Here is a 15,878-nt window from a genome sequence, read left to right on the forward strand (position 1 = left end):
GTGGCCACCAGTGCATCATATCAGTGCCCATCAGTGCTGCCTTATCAGTGCAGCTTATCAGTTGCATCTCATCAGAGGCCATCAGTGTGCCCATCAGTGAAACATATCAGTGCCCATCAGGGCAGCATATCAGTGCAGCCCCATCAGTGAAGCTTATCAGTGCTACCTCGTGCCCATCAGTGCAGCCTCATAAGTGCCCATCAGTGCAGCATATCGGTGCTGCCTTATCATTGCTGCCTCATTAGTGCCCATCAGTGCAGTTTATCAGTACGCACCACTGCTGCCTCATCAGTGGCCTTCAGAGCAGCATATTAGTGCCCATTAGTGCAGCCTATTAGTGCACATCAGTGCAGCATATCAGTGTCCATCAGTGCAGCATATTAGTGCCCATTAGTGCAGCATACCAGTGTTGCCTTATCAGTGCAGCCCCATCAGTACAGCTTATTAGTGCCACCTCATCAGTGGCCATCAGTGCAGCTTTATCAGTGCCCATTAGTACAGCCTCATGTCACGGGACTAGTAAGATTACTCCTTTCTTTTTGGACTTGTTTGCTTCCACTGATTGTAGTCATAGGATTATTTCACTTATTTGTATAATAAATAGGAAGTCCTGAGTCATTATATAAAGTGAAATAATCAGTGACAGCAAACACAAGTCCAAATATCCTAAAAGAAAGGAGTGATCTTACTAATCCAGTGACATATTGTGGTGAGCAGGTCCTAAATGTTATTGCCATCATATACATTTAAAGTCTAAATTGTATATGATGCAATACACTATGCTCGCTCAAGGACACATATGTTCAAAGAAATTGAATTATATTATTGACATGATGCCTGCCATACCTGAGGGTGGAGGAGGGTAGGTGGACCATTAGGCTGCAGTGCCACACTTATTAGCATTGGCAGCCGTTGGGCCAGTTGTATTAGGTGTGGTTGGCGGCCTGCGGCCTGTCCGGATGTCCTCACCGGCCGGTATTATCATACCAGCAGGTAGTAGTGTGACTGCTTTATGAGGGTGCCAGATTGATTTGCCTTCTGGACCCTGCCCTCCAGCCCAATTTGCCTCATAAGCCTGGCACTATACTAAAAGTGTAGTGCAAGCTGGCGGGACCCTTTTCATGCGGGAGCCAAGAGGAGGCTGTTTTTTTCGTGCGGGTTGCAGCTTTTTTGCTGCCCCCTGCAAAGTGCCACCCTAGGCCTGGGCCTTGTTGGCCTAGGCTAAGATACAGCACTGGAAAGGGGTGGAGGCAGAGGACACTGCTTTAGGGAGGCACAAGACACTACTGTGGGAGAGGGACTGATGTAAAGGGGTGTATAAACAAGTGAACTGGTGATCACCTATTGATTTAACTACAACTTGAGAAGGTATCATCCCTATTTGCAAAACCAAATTTATATATAAAAATACAGCAAACACACAAAAACACTGTTTCTTTAAAAACAACCTGGTTGTTGGTCACATGTTCCATACATGTGTTCAAACACAATGGCCTAGAGAGTCTTTCCAGAACTTGCCACTGAAGGTGTCCTAGATGCTTAAAGGATGAGGTTGACGCGTTTCACGAGAATACCGCTTCCTCAGGACCTCTTTAGCTTTTTTCTTTTTTTCCCACATATGACATAAAACACCATTAGAGCTATAATTAAACAAAACATTATTAAAATTAGTAATTATAAATGGTACAGATGTACACAATTACAATCAAAAAGATCTGAGCTCAAATGGCAGAGGAGCAACAGGCCAAGCATGTAATAAAGCATAAAAAATACTTTAAAATAAATGTACATATCACACAACATGTGATGAAGGACAATGCTGTTTTCTCAGGTGTATGATCCCTGGTGGCCGTAGGGGGAAGTGAAACACACCACCCACACAGGTGATAGATTCAGATCCAGTCAGTGATTAAACTACTGAGTTTAAAAAAAAAGGGAGAATAATTGTAGATTAGAATAGTATGTATATTGAAATCTACATGTATACCTATATACAGTACACTGCTCAAAAAAATTTAAAGGAACACTTTGAAAACACATCAGATCTCAATTGGAAAAAATCTCATGCTGGATATCTATACTGATATGGACTGGGTGATGTGTTGAGAACAAAAGGATGCCACATTGTTTGATGGAAATAAACATTATCAACCTACAGAGAGCTGACATCAAAGACACCCCAAAAATCATTGTGAAAAAATGATGCAGCAGGCTAGTCCATTTTGCTGAAATTTCATTGCAGCGACTCAAAATGAAACTCAGTAGTTTATATGGCCCGACGTGCTTGTATGCATGCCTGACAATGTCAGGTTATGCTCCTAATGAGATGACAGATGATGTCCTGGGGTATTTCCTCCCAGATCTGAACCAGGGCATCACTGAGCTCCTGAACAGACTGAGGTGCAACCTGGCAGCGTCGGATGGACGGAAACCTAATGTCCCAGAGGTGTTCTATTGGATTTAGGTCAGGCAAGTGTGAGGGCCATTCAATGGTATCAATTCCTTTATCCTACAGGAGCTGAATTAGGGATGCACCGAAATGAAATTCTTGGCCGAAGCCGAAGCCGAATAATAATAAAATGTTTGGCCGAAGGCCGAAGGCCGAATACCGAACGCGGTGTTTTGCATTTTTTCCATTTATTTTGCCAATTTTTTGTCCTCTCTCTTGTCCTCTCGTGTCTCTCTCTCTCTCTCTTATCCTCTCACTCTCTCTCTCTCTTGTCCTCTCATGTCTCTCTCTCTCTCTCTCTCTTGTCCTCTCATGTCTCTCTCTCTCCCTAAATGTTACTGTAGGGAATGGGATTCAGTGCACACTGCAGCCTTGTACCATAGGGTCAATGTTAGTGACACTGTAGGGATTGGGAAGGATGCTGGGAATGGAAATCAGGAAGCATGCAGGCAGCCTTGTAAATTTTAATTGCAGATACAGGGCACTGGGCAGGTCAGGGTTAATGTGGTAACATCAATTACTCAGTGACAGTCAGTCAGTGTCAGTGTGGACTCGATCAGATTATACAGTGACAGACAGTCTCTCATAGTGGTAGTAGTAGGAGGCTGGAGGTGGACTAGTAGGAGCCTGGAAAGGAGCACAGCCGCATACATACATTACTCACTCGTGCACTGCAGCCCGCCCCACACATTCAGTGAGTCTTACTCTCCTCCCTAGTTTTTTCAATGGCACATTCAGGAAGCCAATCACGCCGTGAGTAGCGGCACAGTGGAACCAATCAGGTGTGCAGGCACGCGTGATTGGTTCGCTGTGCAGCTAATCACGGCATGATTGGCTTCCTGAATGTGCCATTGAAAAAACTAGGGAGGAGAGTAAGACTCACTGAATGTGTGGGGCGGGCTGCAGTGCACGAGTGAGTAATGTATGTATGCTCACCGCTGAAGTGTCCCGGCTTCCCCTGCCTAACACGGAAGTCTGTGAGTCCTCCTGTCCTCCTCCGAGTCCCTTCCCCCTGTAAATATCGCCTACGGCCACAGAACGATAGTCAATATCATATCGACTATCGTTCAGCCCTATTATTCGGCACAAAATTATTCGGCCTTTTGACTTATTCGGCCGAACACCGAAAGTGCTATTTTTATGCATACTCTCGCCACATGAGGCCGGGCATTGTCATGCACCAGGAGAAACCCAGGACCCACTGCACCAGCGTAGTCCAAGGATTTCATCCTGATACCATATAGCAGTTAGGGTGCCATTGTCTAGCCTGTGGAGGTCTGTTCATCCCTTCATGGATATGCCTTCCCAGACCATCACTGACCCACCACCAAACTGGTCATGCTGAACGATGTTACAGGCAGCATAACATTCACCACAGCTTCTCCAGACCCTTTCATGTTTGTCACATGTGCTCAAGGTGAACTTGCTCTCATCTGTGAAAAGCAAAGGGCGCCAGTGGCAGACCTGCCAATTCTGGTGTTCATTGGCAAATGCCAATCGAGCTCCACAGTGCCAAACAGTGAGCACAGGGCCCACTAGAGGACATTGTGCCCTCAGGCCACCCTCCTGAAGTCTGTTTCTGATTGCTTGGACAGAGACATTCACTGTATAAAAAATAAATGCGATTATCAAAAACAACAGTGCTAAAAAAAAATCACTAATAGCGTCAATTAAAAAAGGGTGTTGTTTCACAAACAAAGTTAAATAATTAAACCAAATGAGTCCATGGTAAATAGATAAAAAAAAGTCCCATGCACAGAATAGTGTGATCAGATGTAGATTCCTCATCAGAGGTGATTCTTCCTGTATAAAATTGTGAACCTTTTTAAATACACTGTGCTCCACTGCACACAAAAGAGGATTTGCCTCCTACCAGATGGATTGACCTTTCTAGGTCTAAGACAGCCTTTTTGCAGCTTTTTCAATGCAAGCAAAGAGACATTTTTTCAGAGACATTCACACCAGTGGCCTGCTGGAGGTCGTTTTGTATGGCTGTGGCAGTGCTCATCCTAATCCCCCTTGCACAAAGGAGCAGATACTGGTCCTGCTGATGGGTTAAGGACTTTCTATGACCCTGTCCAGCTCTTCTAGAGTAACTGCCTGTCTCCTGGAATCTCCTCCATGCTCTTGAGACTGTGCTGGGAGACACAGCAAAACTTCTGGCAATGGCACGAATTGATGTGCCATCCTGGAAGAGTTGGGACTGCCTGGGCAACCTTTATAGGGTCCAGGTATTGCCTCATGCTACCAGTAGTGACACTGACCCTAGCTAAATGCAAAATAGTGAAAACAGTCAGAAAAGATGAGTAAGGAAAAAAAAGTTAGTGGCCACCACCTGTAAAACCATTCCTGTTTTGGAGGTCGTCTCATTATTGCCCATATAGTGCACCTGTTGTTAATTTAATTAACGCCAAAGCAGCTGAAACTGATTAACAACCCCCTCTGCTACTTACCTGACCAGATCAATATTCCAGGAGTTTAATTGACTTGATGCTATACTCTGATTAAAAAGTGTTCCTTTTTTTTTTGAGCAATGTGTATATATATATATATATATATATATATATATATATATATATATATACAGTAAAAGCCTATACATCTTGTTTATAGGCTGAGTATGTGGTTAGTGATTATAGCTTATAATTACCTTTAATTAATCTTCCAAAGGCACAGCTAGCATTAGTGCCCAACCCAAAACAAGAAGATTGGATAATCTCTCCACCAGGTGCACTATCCAAATGGATGTACAACATGGAAATCCCAAAATGACGGAAAAAGGGAAGATGGAGAGGAAGGGGGACTGCAAGCTCTTACCCTTCCAATATTATAACTCTATAAGCAAAAACAAAAATAAAAAGCATTTATGAAAAACGCCGCACCCCTCACAAGAACATATTGAATATAGTTACTTAAGTTCAAGAAAAAAGAACAATTTGAACAAGTTACCTTTTCTAGCTTGGTTGTACTGCCTGATGCGTAGCATTTCCTGTCTCCAAGACCACCAGAGAGACTGTGGCCAGAGTCCTCGCAAAAATAAATACCATCTGGGGGGGTGGGGCTCCACCCCCACCAAGAAGCCAACCACATATTCCGGGTCCAGAGTTCACCAATGGGGAGGTAAGGGACTTGAGATTGATGGGCAGGTTCCTCCCCACCTCCTCTATCCCAGGCTTAAAGTATCGCAGATGACATCAGCGCGTCTGACGAAAAGTGCGTCGGGAACGTGAGACCGTGGAGTTCCGGGTTGGTGATACGCAGGAATAGAGGAGCGTCCCGTACACCGAACCCATGCTGCATTTACCCCATGAAGGCATTCTGTTTATGATGTTTGAGTAAGTGCATTTCTATTAATAAACCCCATTATTAGAACATACTACACTATAGGAGTCTCCTTATCTTTTTCCCTATACCACCCTGGAAATACTTGGAGTTCCTTGTGCGAGCTGAGCCATATAAAGGGACCTGAAGGATAGCTTGGAGGCATTTGTGGACCATATATGCTGTTTTAAACCCCCTGTAATTAAGGGGTCCACCAGCTTCGGTAAGAAGTATTTACCCTGAGCACTGGGTGGAGAAAGTCCCTATGGTGGAGGTCCCTCACTTGAAGCTAGAGTGATATTAAGTCATTGCTGAGAGATCCGTATTGCACTGGGCACTTTAAGGACTGTTGATTTATTTCACTAAGGACTTTTTCACATCTTATTTATTTATTTATATATACATTTACCAGCTTTTATATTGATATATATTTATTTTATGTTTATGCACACAAGCACTTTTTTGGTTGTGTTTTAAGTGTTTGAGCGCAATATATTCACTCTTTTTCACTATTAAAGTATCGCAGCCTGGGCTATGATGACCGACCATACCAACAAACAGCCTGTTCACTTCCAGCGGCCACGGACCGGAAGTGACACGACAGAGCCAGACCATATCTGGATGGAAAAAAAGTAAACAGGAGACTGGGTAGTCAGTCAGGCATCGCTTCAGCTCTTGACACTCACAAAGTACCAGTCAGCTCTCATAAAAGACAGAAAATATATGTGAATTGAAGGGGGGGGGGTGCAAACAGATGGAAACAAATTAGGAAGGTGGGGACACAGTCCAGAAAACCAGGGACCAAAACACCAAAATGAAATGTAACAGCATGTATTGTTCCCAAAGAGATATATACATAAAGTTATATTACATTACAATGAACTATTTTTTGGCATATGGATCCACCAACACAGTAACTCAATCTAGCACATTGAATGCAGAACTATAACCGCAAATATTTAAAAAAATTAAAGAAAGGGGAAAAGGCCCCAAAAAATAAAAGGAAGGGGAAAGAGAGAGGGACTATTCTGTGGATGGCAAAAAAAAAGGGGGAGGAGCAGTGGCGTAGCGTGGGGGGTGCAGGGGGGGCGGGCCGCACCGGGCGCAACATCTGGGGGGGCGCATCCGCAGTGTCACTCTGTCTATCTGACTATGACATACACAGTTCACACACTGTTTGTGGCTGCCTCCATCTTTAGGCTGGGAGATGTCCAGTGCAGCCGCCCTATGGCTGAAAATGGCGGGGCGGGGAGGGGCTGGACTGTGCCTCACCTGTCCATTGGTGTAGGGTGGGGTGGCCTTGCAAACCAAGCCCTGCCAATGCCACCTCTCCTCACTGCTCAGTCAGTTTAACAGTGAGTGAGTCAGCAGCCTGGCGCTGTCACAGAGTGGGTTTTTTAGAGACGCTCTAATAGGCTTCAAAAAAGGGTGACCCGGGGCGCAGAGCAGTGCGCCCCGAGACCACCCATTGTGTGACAATAGCGAATGCATGGTCACATGGATCCTCCTCCTGGCCAATCAGGAAGCGGGTCCAAGACCCGTTCCTGATTGGCCGAAAGGAGGGGGGAGGACTCTAGGAAACGCGGGGAACCTAGGAGAAGCCGCCGCTGCAGGTAAGTCTCTTTGCATTGAAGGGGGCACGCTGGTCTGTCTGCATTAAAAGGGGGCACGCTGTTCACTCTGCATTGAAAAGGGGCACGCTGGTCACTCTGCATTGAAAGGGGGCACGCTGGTCACTCTGCATTGAAAGGGGGCACACTGGTCACTCTGCATTGAAAGGGGGCACGCTGATCTCTCTGCATTGAAAGGGGGCACGCTGGTCTCTCTGCATTGAATGGGGGCACGCTGGTCTCTCTGCATTGAAAGGGGGCACACTGGTCATTCTGCATTGAAAGGGGGCACGCTGGTCACTCTGCATTGAAAGGGGGCACGCTGGTCTCTCTGTATTGAAAGGGGGCACGCTGGTCTCTCTGCATTGAAAAGGGGCACGCTGGTCTCTCCGCATTGAAAGGGGGCACACTGGTCATTCTGCATTGAAAGGGGGCACGCTGTTCTCTCTGCATTGAATGGGGGCACGCTGGTCATTCTGCATTGAATGGGGGCACGCTGGTCTCTCTGCATTGAATGGGGGCACGCTGGTCATTCTGCATTAAAAGGGGCACACTGGTCTCTCTGCATTGAAAGGGGGCACGCTGGTCATTCTGCATTGAATGGGGGCATGCTGGTCATTCTGCATTGAAAGGGGGCACGATGGTCATTCTGCATTGAAAGGGGGCGCGCTGGTCTCTCTGCATTGTATGGGGGCAAGCTGGTCTCTCTGCATTGAAAGGGGCCACACTGGTCATTCTACATTAAAAGGGGACACGCTGGTCTCTCTGCATTGAAAGGGGGCACGCTGGTCATTCAAACTTGTATTTAGATGCATTTTACTTTAATTACATCAGTATTTTCATAACAAACAATACATGTGCTTAGGGGGTAAGGGTTTCTTTAACTAATCTAGTGGAAGAGACTCGAGTGCTAAAATCCCGCGGGTTAGGGGGCGCAAATTACTTGCCTTGCCCCGGGTGCTGACAACCCACGCTACGCCACTGGGGAGGAGAAAAGGGAACTGCAAACCAATTTTGCAATTGTTTCTTCCTGCAAAATCCCCTCCTTGTGCGGAGGGATGTCTTCTTGCCAGTGCCTGAAAATGCAACATACCACCTCATTTGTATTTATGGTGTTTAGCAAAATGCCTTGCTACTGGTTTTTACAGCTATTTTTAAGAAGGTATACTATTACCGTGTTATCACAGTTCACAAAGTGCCTTCACTGCCAAGTTCTTTCATTGGGTAAATTAACAACCTTTCTTGGTTTGATGTAGTTACAATAATTACATGCACCACATTTGAAAGTACCTTGTGGAAGAGATCCACAGGGATCAGATCCCTTCTTTCCTGTAAAATTGCTAGATACTAGCTTATCTCTTTCAAGGAGTGATTTCTCCTAAAAATATTGTGGGGCGTATCCTCTAAATGAGGTTGAATATTAGGATCATCCACCAGTAGGTGCCAGTGTGTGTTTAAAATACATTTAATTTGATCATGTTGGTTGTTAAATTTTGTGATGGGTCCTATCTTTGGATTGGAGGGTTGTACCTCACCTTGAAAAAGCAATAGGTCATGTGAATTTGCCTTAGCTGATTTATATGCCCTTTTCAGAGATTTGGCACTATAGCCTCTATCCTTTAAAGGGATCATGTAGAACAGGCATGTCCAACCTGCGGCCCGAGGAAGTCAGATCAGGGGCACGGCCACAGCAGCTTCCAACTAACGGTAGGCAGAGGCTGCCTCAGAGGGGGGAGGCGAGCATGTGCAGTGTTTCTGACTCCTACCACCATGACCACTTCCAATCACTGAAGTGGTCATGGTGGTTGCATTCCATCTGGAGTGCAGACAGCTGGGCAGGAGCGAGAGTGACACAAGAGAGGATTTCATTGGAGTTCAGGGGGATCAGCTGAGCACACACTGAGCATCTCACGGGTCCGGTGTACAGAAGGGTACATCGCACGGGTCCGGTATACAGAGGGGAACATCTGTGAGGATTCCCGGAGGATGCAGAGCGCTGGATGAGCGGAGCGGGTGACCCAGAGCAGTGGTGGCCAGCGGCAGAGGAGACACACAGACAGGAGGCAGCGGCTTCACTTACCTGCTCCTGGGAGACATCCTGCGACCGCCGACCATGCTGATCTTCTTCGCTCTGACGGCGGGCGGGAACAGGGAAGGTGAGTGAGTCAGATTGACGCACGCACCGCCCCCACGACCACGTCAGACGGGAGTCCTGAATGATTGGTCCAGGCTGGAGTCTGGACCAATCACAGGACTAGAAATGTAGAAGTGGGGAGTGTCGGGCGCATTGCATTAATTTTTTTTTTTACTTTTAAGATGCTGATTGGGGGGGGCGGCACCCCTGCGCCCCCTATAGACCGGCCGCCACTGGCGGTGAGGCTCTCGTTCTAGGACAACGTCATATGACGGCGCCCCAGAACGGCTGCTCTCGCGCGCCACAGCCGGTCACATGTAAATGAGGAAGTGCCGTTTTTTCGGCTTTCCTCGCCTCACACTGTCAGCAGAGTATGTGGCGAGGAGAGCCGATCAGCGGCTCCTCCTCAAAGGGGAGTCTAGGAAAGTTAATCAGGGGACTGATCATCAGTGCCCTGATTACAGTAGAGTAAAAAAAGTGCCCATAAGTCACCCCAACCAATGCCCATCAGTGCCCACAATCAGTCCCCACAAGTGCTCATAGTGCTGCCAGTCAGTGCCCATCAGTGCCTGCTCATCTGTGCTGCCCATCCATGTCCATCAGTGCCGCTCGTCAGTGACCATCAGTGCTGCCCATTAGTGCCGCCCATCAGTGCTACCAATCAGTGCAACCTCTCAGTGCCCATCAGTGCCCCCTTTTAGTGTCACCTCTCAGTGCCCATCATTGCGGCATATTAGTACCTCGTCCTCAGTGCCTATAAGTGCCACCTTATCAGTGCCCATCAGGGCAGCCTTTCAGTGCCCATCAGTGCCGCCTCATCAGCGCACATCGCACATCAGCGAAGGAGAAAAATTACTTATTTTCAAAATTTACAGACAGAAAATAGGAATAACTTTTTTTTTTTCAACATTTTCTGTATTTTTTATTTTTTTTTGTAAGAAATAAAAAATACCCAGCGGTGATTAAATACCACCAAAAGAAAGCTCTATTTGTGTGAAAAAAATGATAAAAATGTTATATAGGTACAGTGTAGCATGACCGCGCAATTGTAATTCAAAGTGTGACAGCAGTGAAAGCTAAAAATTGGCCTGGGCAGGAAGGGGGTGAAAGGGCCCTGTATTGAAGTGGTTAATTATAGCTCTAACGGTGTTTTATGTCATATATGAGATATAAGAAAAGCTAAAGAACTCCTGAAGAAGCGGTATTCCCGTGAAACACGTCAACCTCCCCCTTTAAGCATCTAGGACACCTTCAGTGACAAGTCCTAGGAAGACTCTCTAGACCATTGTTTTTGAACACATGTATGGAACATGTGACCAACAACCAGGTTGTTTTTATAGAAACAGCGTTTTTGTGTATTTGCTGTCTTTTTGATATGTAAATACATTTTGATCTTTTTAAAAACATATGTGTCATTACTTCTGGAGGTATATACAAAGTCCCATCTATGTACTTTTTTGTTTTTGGTGATGTAAAGGGGTAGAGGACACTAATATAGAGAGGTGGTATGAAGGGAGGCAGAGGATAATGCTATGGGGGAGAGAGGTCACTACTGTGTGGGGAGGGGGCAGAGGGCCAATGACACTACTCTTTGATGAGGCAGAGGACACTACGTTTGGGGGGTGATGTAAAGGGGGAAGAGGAGACTGCTATGGGGGGAAGGACATTGCTGTGGGGGGGGGCAGAGGACATTACTGTGGGAGGATGATGGGAAGGGGGCAGAGGACACTACTTCGGGAGGGTGGTGTGAAGGGGGGCAGAGAATACTACTGTTGGGGGGTGAGGTGAAGAGGAGCAGAGGATACCACCATGTAGGGGGGGGGGGAGTGAAGGAGGACAGAGGACACTACTGTGGGGGTGATTTGAAGGTGGGCACAGGCCACTACTGTGACACAAGGGGGGAGATTTACTAAAACTGGTGCACTCAGAATCTGGTGCAGCTGTGCATAGTAGCCATTCAGCTTCTAACTTCAGCTTGTTCAGTTAGGCTTTGACAATAAAACCTGGAGGATGATTGGTTTCTTTCCTGAGCTGTACCAGATTTTTCACCATGCAATTTTAGTAAATAACCTCCACTATGTGTTAAGAGGGAACAATGGTTATGGGACTTTGACTAAGGTAGGTCACTTGGACCATTATGGAATATGTAATAAACCAACATTTTGTTACTCTACACAATCCTGTTATTGAGTAAGTGACCTACCTCTACATCGTAACCTATGTATTTTCAGAATCTGAGTGAGCCATTTACATATTGGGGCAGCAAAAACAATATCGGGCATTCCCTGTTGTGCCTGTCCGTATTTCCAGAATTACTCCCCTCTGATCAAGGTGCCGGGCTCGACACTTCATCTGTTGGGATAGCTCTCTGGCCCTGTTCCCCTTTTGGAGCTATGAGCATCCAGCCTGGACTTCTTGAGTACGGGTGTGGAGTCGTGTCCATGACCATTGACCGGACCCTTTGACGCTCCAATATTGGTGTCCAGCATTTTTCTCAATTGGGTGAGCACAATTGAATTTTTTAATTGGGAATGTAGGAAGTACAGAGTGGATCTTTTGATGTTTTCAAAATGTGAATGTATATATGTATGCATTTTTTGTCTGTAAACTAATGACATGTCTCTCTTTTTGTGATAGTCTACTTGGGACTCTACACGGTCTTTGAGAAAGCCCATCTAAGGGTGAAACGCGTCAGACCTGTCCCTTATTTTGATTGAGACTAATTTGGACATGCTGTATATTAATGTACTATGAGAATTGTTTCTCTTTTATCTGTCTGTTTGTTTTAATGTTTAATAAAATAAATTGTAGTTTTTGTAACATGTGATTGATTTTTTGACTTACGCTCACCCATCAGGAGCCCTCCTCAACATATCCATTACTTTTATTGTGAGGAACCAGTATCCTGCCACCCCTCCTTGGGTGCCTGGATCTAGGTCCTTCAATTCTTTTTTTTATTTCTAAACCGGATTGGAGGTCTCCTGACTGTAGTTGTCACACCCATCAAGGCATTCCTTCTTGATACTAAGTGACCTACCTCATTCAAAGTCTCATGACCATTGTTCCCTCTTTGCATGTATATTTAGGGATGGAGGTTTGTGTAGACTTCAGATCATATTTTCTTTTTCTCCCCACTATGTGTTATTCGGGCCATCTCTTTATTGTTTTATTAGGTGCTTGATAGGTAATTTTTTTTTTTTTTTAAAGGGTGCCACACCCCACAAATCTTTAATCTCTTTCATGTTGTCCGGGTAAATCTCCATCTCTCAAAGGTTGCCTACCCCTGATGTAACACATTTGCACATATGACCTGCTTAAATTGGTCTTCTGGCAAATTGGTAATCAACCAGTCTAAGCTTGTTATGCTATTATTATTCTTTTTATATTCTTTTTTAATGAAAAAAAAAAAACAAAAATGCATACAATGCAGCAGAAAGAAAACATAATATCCAAATTCATTAAACCCAAAATGTAGCACAGTACAGTTTACTACAATTTGTTACAATATACAACTATGATTTTTTGCTAGAACTACAATTAATTGGTAGAAACTGCAACAACTTGCTACAATCCAAAACTATTGGGTTGGATTATCTTAATATTGTCTGGAATTAGAACAAGTCTCCCATTTAAAAAGTATAAGACGAAAAATAATGTCTTGTATGTTGGATCATAAAATCATGTTTTCTATAGTGACTTGTTTGGTATTACACAATATACAGCTATTTACATTTACAAAGATGCTTTACTGTCATCATCTGTGCAAAAGCTACCAGCTGCATCCTTTGCTGAAAAATAGCTACAGGGATTTTCGCTGGAAAGTTTTATTCAGCTACACCCAACCTCTGTAGAGTTCTGAAGTATGCAAAATAGAAAAAAATAGTCTCCAAAGGTCTAGTTGTACTACCAGATTTTGAGATCCACCTACCTACAAATGTTTATGTGTTGACCCTAAGGGGATATTTTGATGATGTAGCTTATCTGTATCTATGAATGCTGCAGTGGGGCTAGAATGTGAGGACAATGTTTGCATCTTCTAATAAAAGTAACCTGGAACATCAGGACAGTTTTGTTAACTGCATAACATGCATATTGGTGTATCCTTTTTTTGCTCCAAAATGCTAAACATTTATAAAGAAAAATACATCTCGAATTGCACTGAGCAGACAATAACTATCCTGAATTAAACATTAATTAAAAACCAAAAGACATTATTGATCAATTTCATGGGAAGACAAAACCTTTATTGTCCAAACTACTTCAAAAGATGCAAATCAAACTACAAGCCATCAGCTGTTTCATGCACTTTCTCAAGCAGAAACAATAAATGAACTGTGAGTGCTGGATCTGCTTCCGTCTTCATATGAAGTGTACAAAGTATTTACTACATTTAATATTCATTTAAAAATAACTCCAGGAAGCACTGTTTATGTCTAAATGCACTTTTAATGTGGGACTAAACACAAAACTTATTTTTCCATTCTGGATAGAGTAAAGAAGGGATATAATTCATGTTACTTGTTTGCCATATGTGTACCATTAGTGAGATATCCTTTCAATTCCTGTCTTAAAGCCAAAGCAGGAAGTTAGAGGAAATCACTCCAAAGTGAGGACATTTCAGGTTGTCCTCGGGGTCCCTAGGACTGGTGTCACCTATGGAAATGTCCCCTCTAATCTTGTTCTGGTGCAAACCCAAAATTTTGGTTTTTCTTTCACTGTGTGTGATAATAGTAAACAGGACAATTAAGAGGGCAAATCTCCTTAAAGCGGAGTTCCACCCTGGATTTTTTTTTTTTAATACCCCCGGGACAGTCAGGGCTAGTACATTCCACAATGGCTAGCCTCTGATCTGTCCCGGGTTGCACTTACCTGTTAGGACAAATACTAACCTTGCAAACGTCTTGTCCAGCGCTGCCATCTCAGATGTGGGCAGCTTGAAGCCAGCGAGATCCCCTTCGGCGTCTTCTTCCGCCTTCTTTGGTCCCACGATGCTCTGTGCCGGCCCCGACGTCACTTCCGGGTCGCGCGCGTCATCCCTCTACAGCTTCTGGGCATGCCCAGAAGCTGTTTAGAAGGGGATGACGCGCGCGACCCGGAACTGACGTCGGGGCCGGCGCAGGCGCAATGATTCCTGGGAGCTATGACGTTCAGCTCCCAGGAATCATTGCAGAGCCAGGAAGTGACGACGGGCCGCGGCCGAGGGAAGGAGGAAGAAGGAAGTAAGGTAAGTATTTTTTCTTCGCTACAAGGTAAGTAAAAAAAAAAAAAATATGCGATTATCCATTTCTTTTTCAGGTGACCCGGAGCGAGAAGATGGAGGTAAGTATAAAAATAGGGTGGAACTCCACTTTAATCTAGGCACAGACAGCAATAAAACCATGACATATATTCTTGTTCCTCTCCACTCTATACAAAACTGCTGTAATTATTCTTTATTGGACAGGTTTATGAGTTTTAAAAAATCCCCCAACCACCCACTTTAGACACCTTAAGACAACAAACTGTACCCCCCTTGAAGACCTGCAGCTTAGCTCGAAAGAAATCTAGAGCCCACATGTGTGCTATATCTATATCCAATAGACTTGAATGGTATATTTCCCCCTGAGTGCACCTCTTTCAGGTCTATAGGGTTTTATTTCACTGGTGGCAGAAAACAGGCACTGTCATTTTTAAAGTTATTTTTAGAAAAAGAATACAAGGATGGATTACATGCAACACATTGGAGTGACATAACACATATTATATTACATGAGATCACAAGGATAACTAGATGTGGAGAAAAAGCCATAACATTGCTCTGTATGTGAATATAAATGACATTTTATACTCTTCAGTACTTTATTATCATGCAACATAAGAGATGGGTGGGAGAATCTGTGTTCTTAAAGTAAAAAGTAGACTTTTTTTTTTTAGTTTTAGCAATAAAATGCAAAAAAGAGCAATACACTTAAGAAATAGTACAACATTAGAAAGTAATAGGGAGGAAGGGAAGGGCGAAAGAAAATGGAAAAAAGTGGGACAATACAACCTCTTTCACCCAGTGAGAAAAGCAAAGAATTTCTCTAAATTTCTCTAGTGACCTTGAGGTTTGGAGGCGATTACTCTCTGGACAGTATAGATGTACATTCTTAAAAGTGAGTAAATTTCACACAGTAAAACCATTTCTGAGGGTTCCAACTTGATCTTTCAAAGAGGCAAGTTCTACATTTGTTTCAATTTATTTATTTTGGGAAGCCACAGAGTCATGGGAGATTTTCGTTTCCCAAGGGCAGGGATACATATCCTTGCCACAAAAATATTAAAGGTACAATAGGGACTTTTTGTTTCTTCTCCTGGGTAGGTATGATAGGTGAAGGAGATGGGT

Source organism: Pelophylax lessonae (genome assembly GCF_965119305.1).
Source record: "Pelophylax lessonae genome assembly, chromosome: 2".
NCBI lineage: Eukaryota > Metazoa > Chordata > Amphibia > Anura > Ranidae > Pelophylax > Pelophylax lessonae.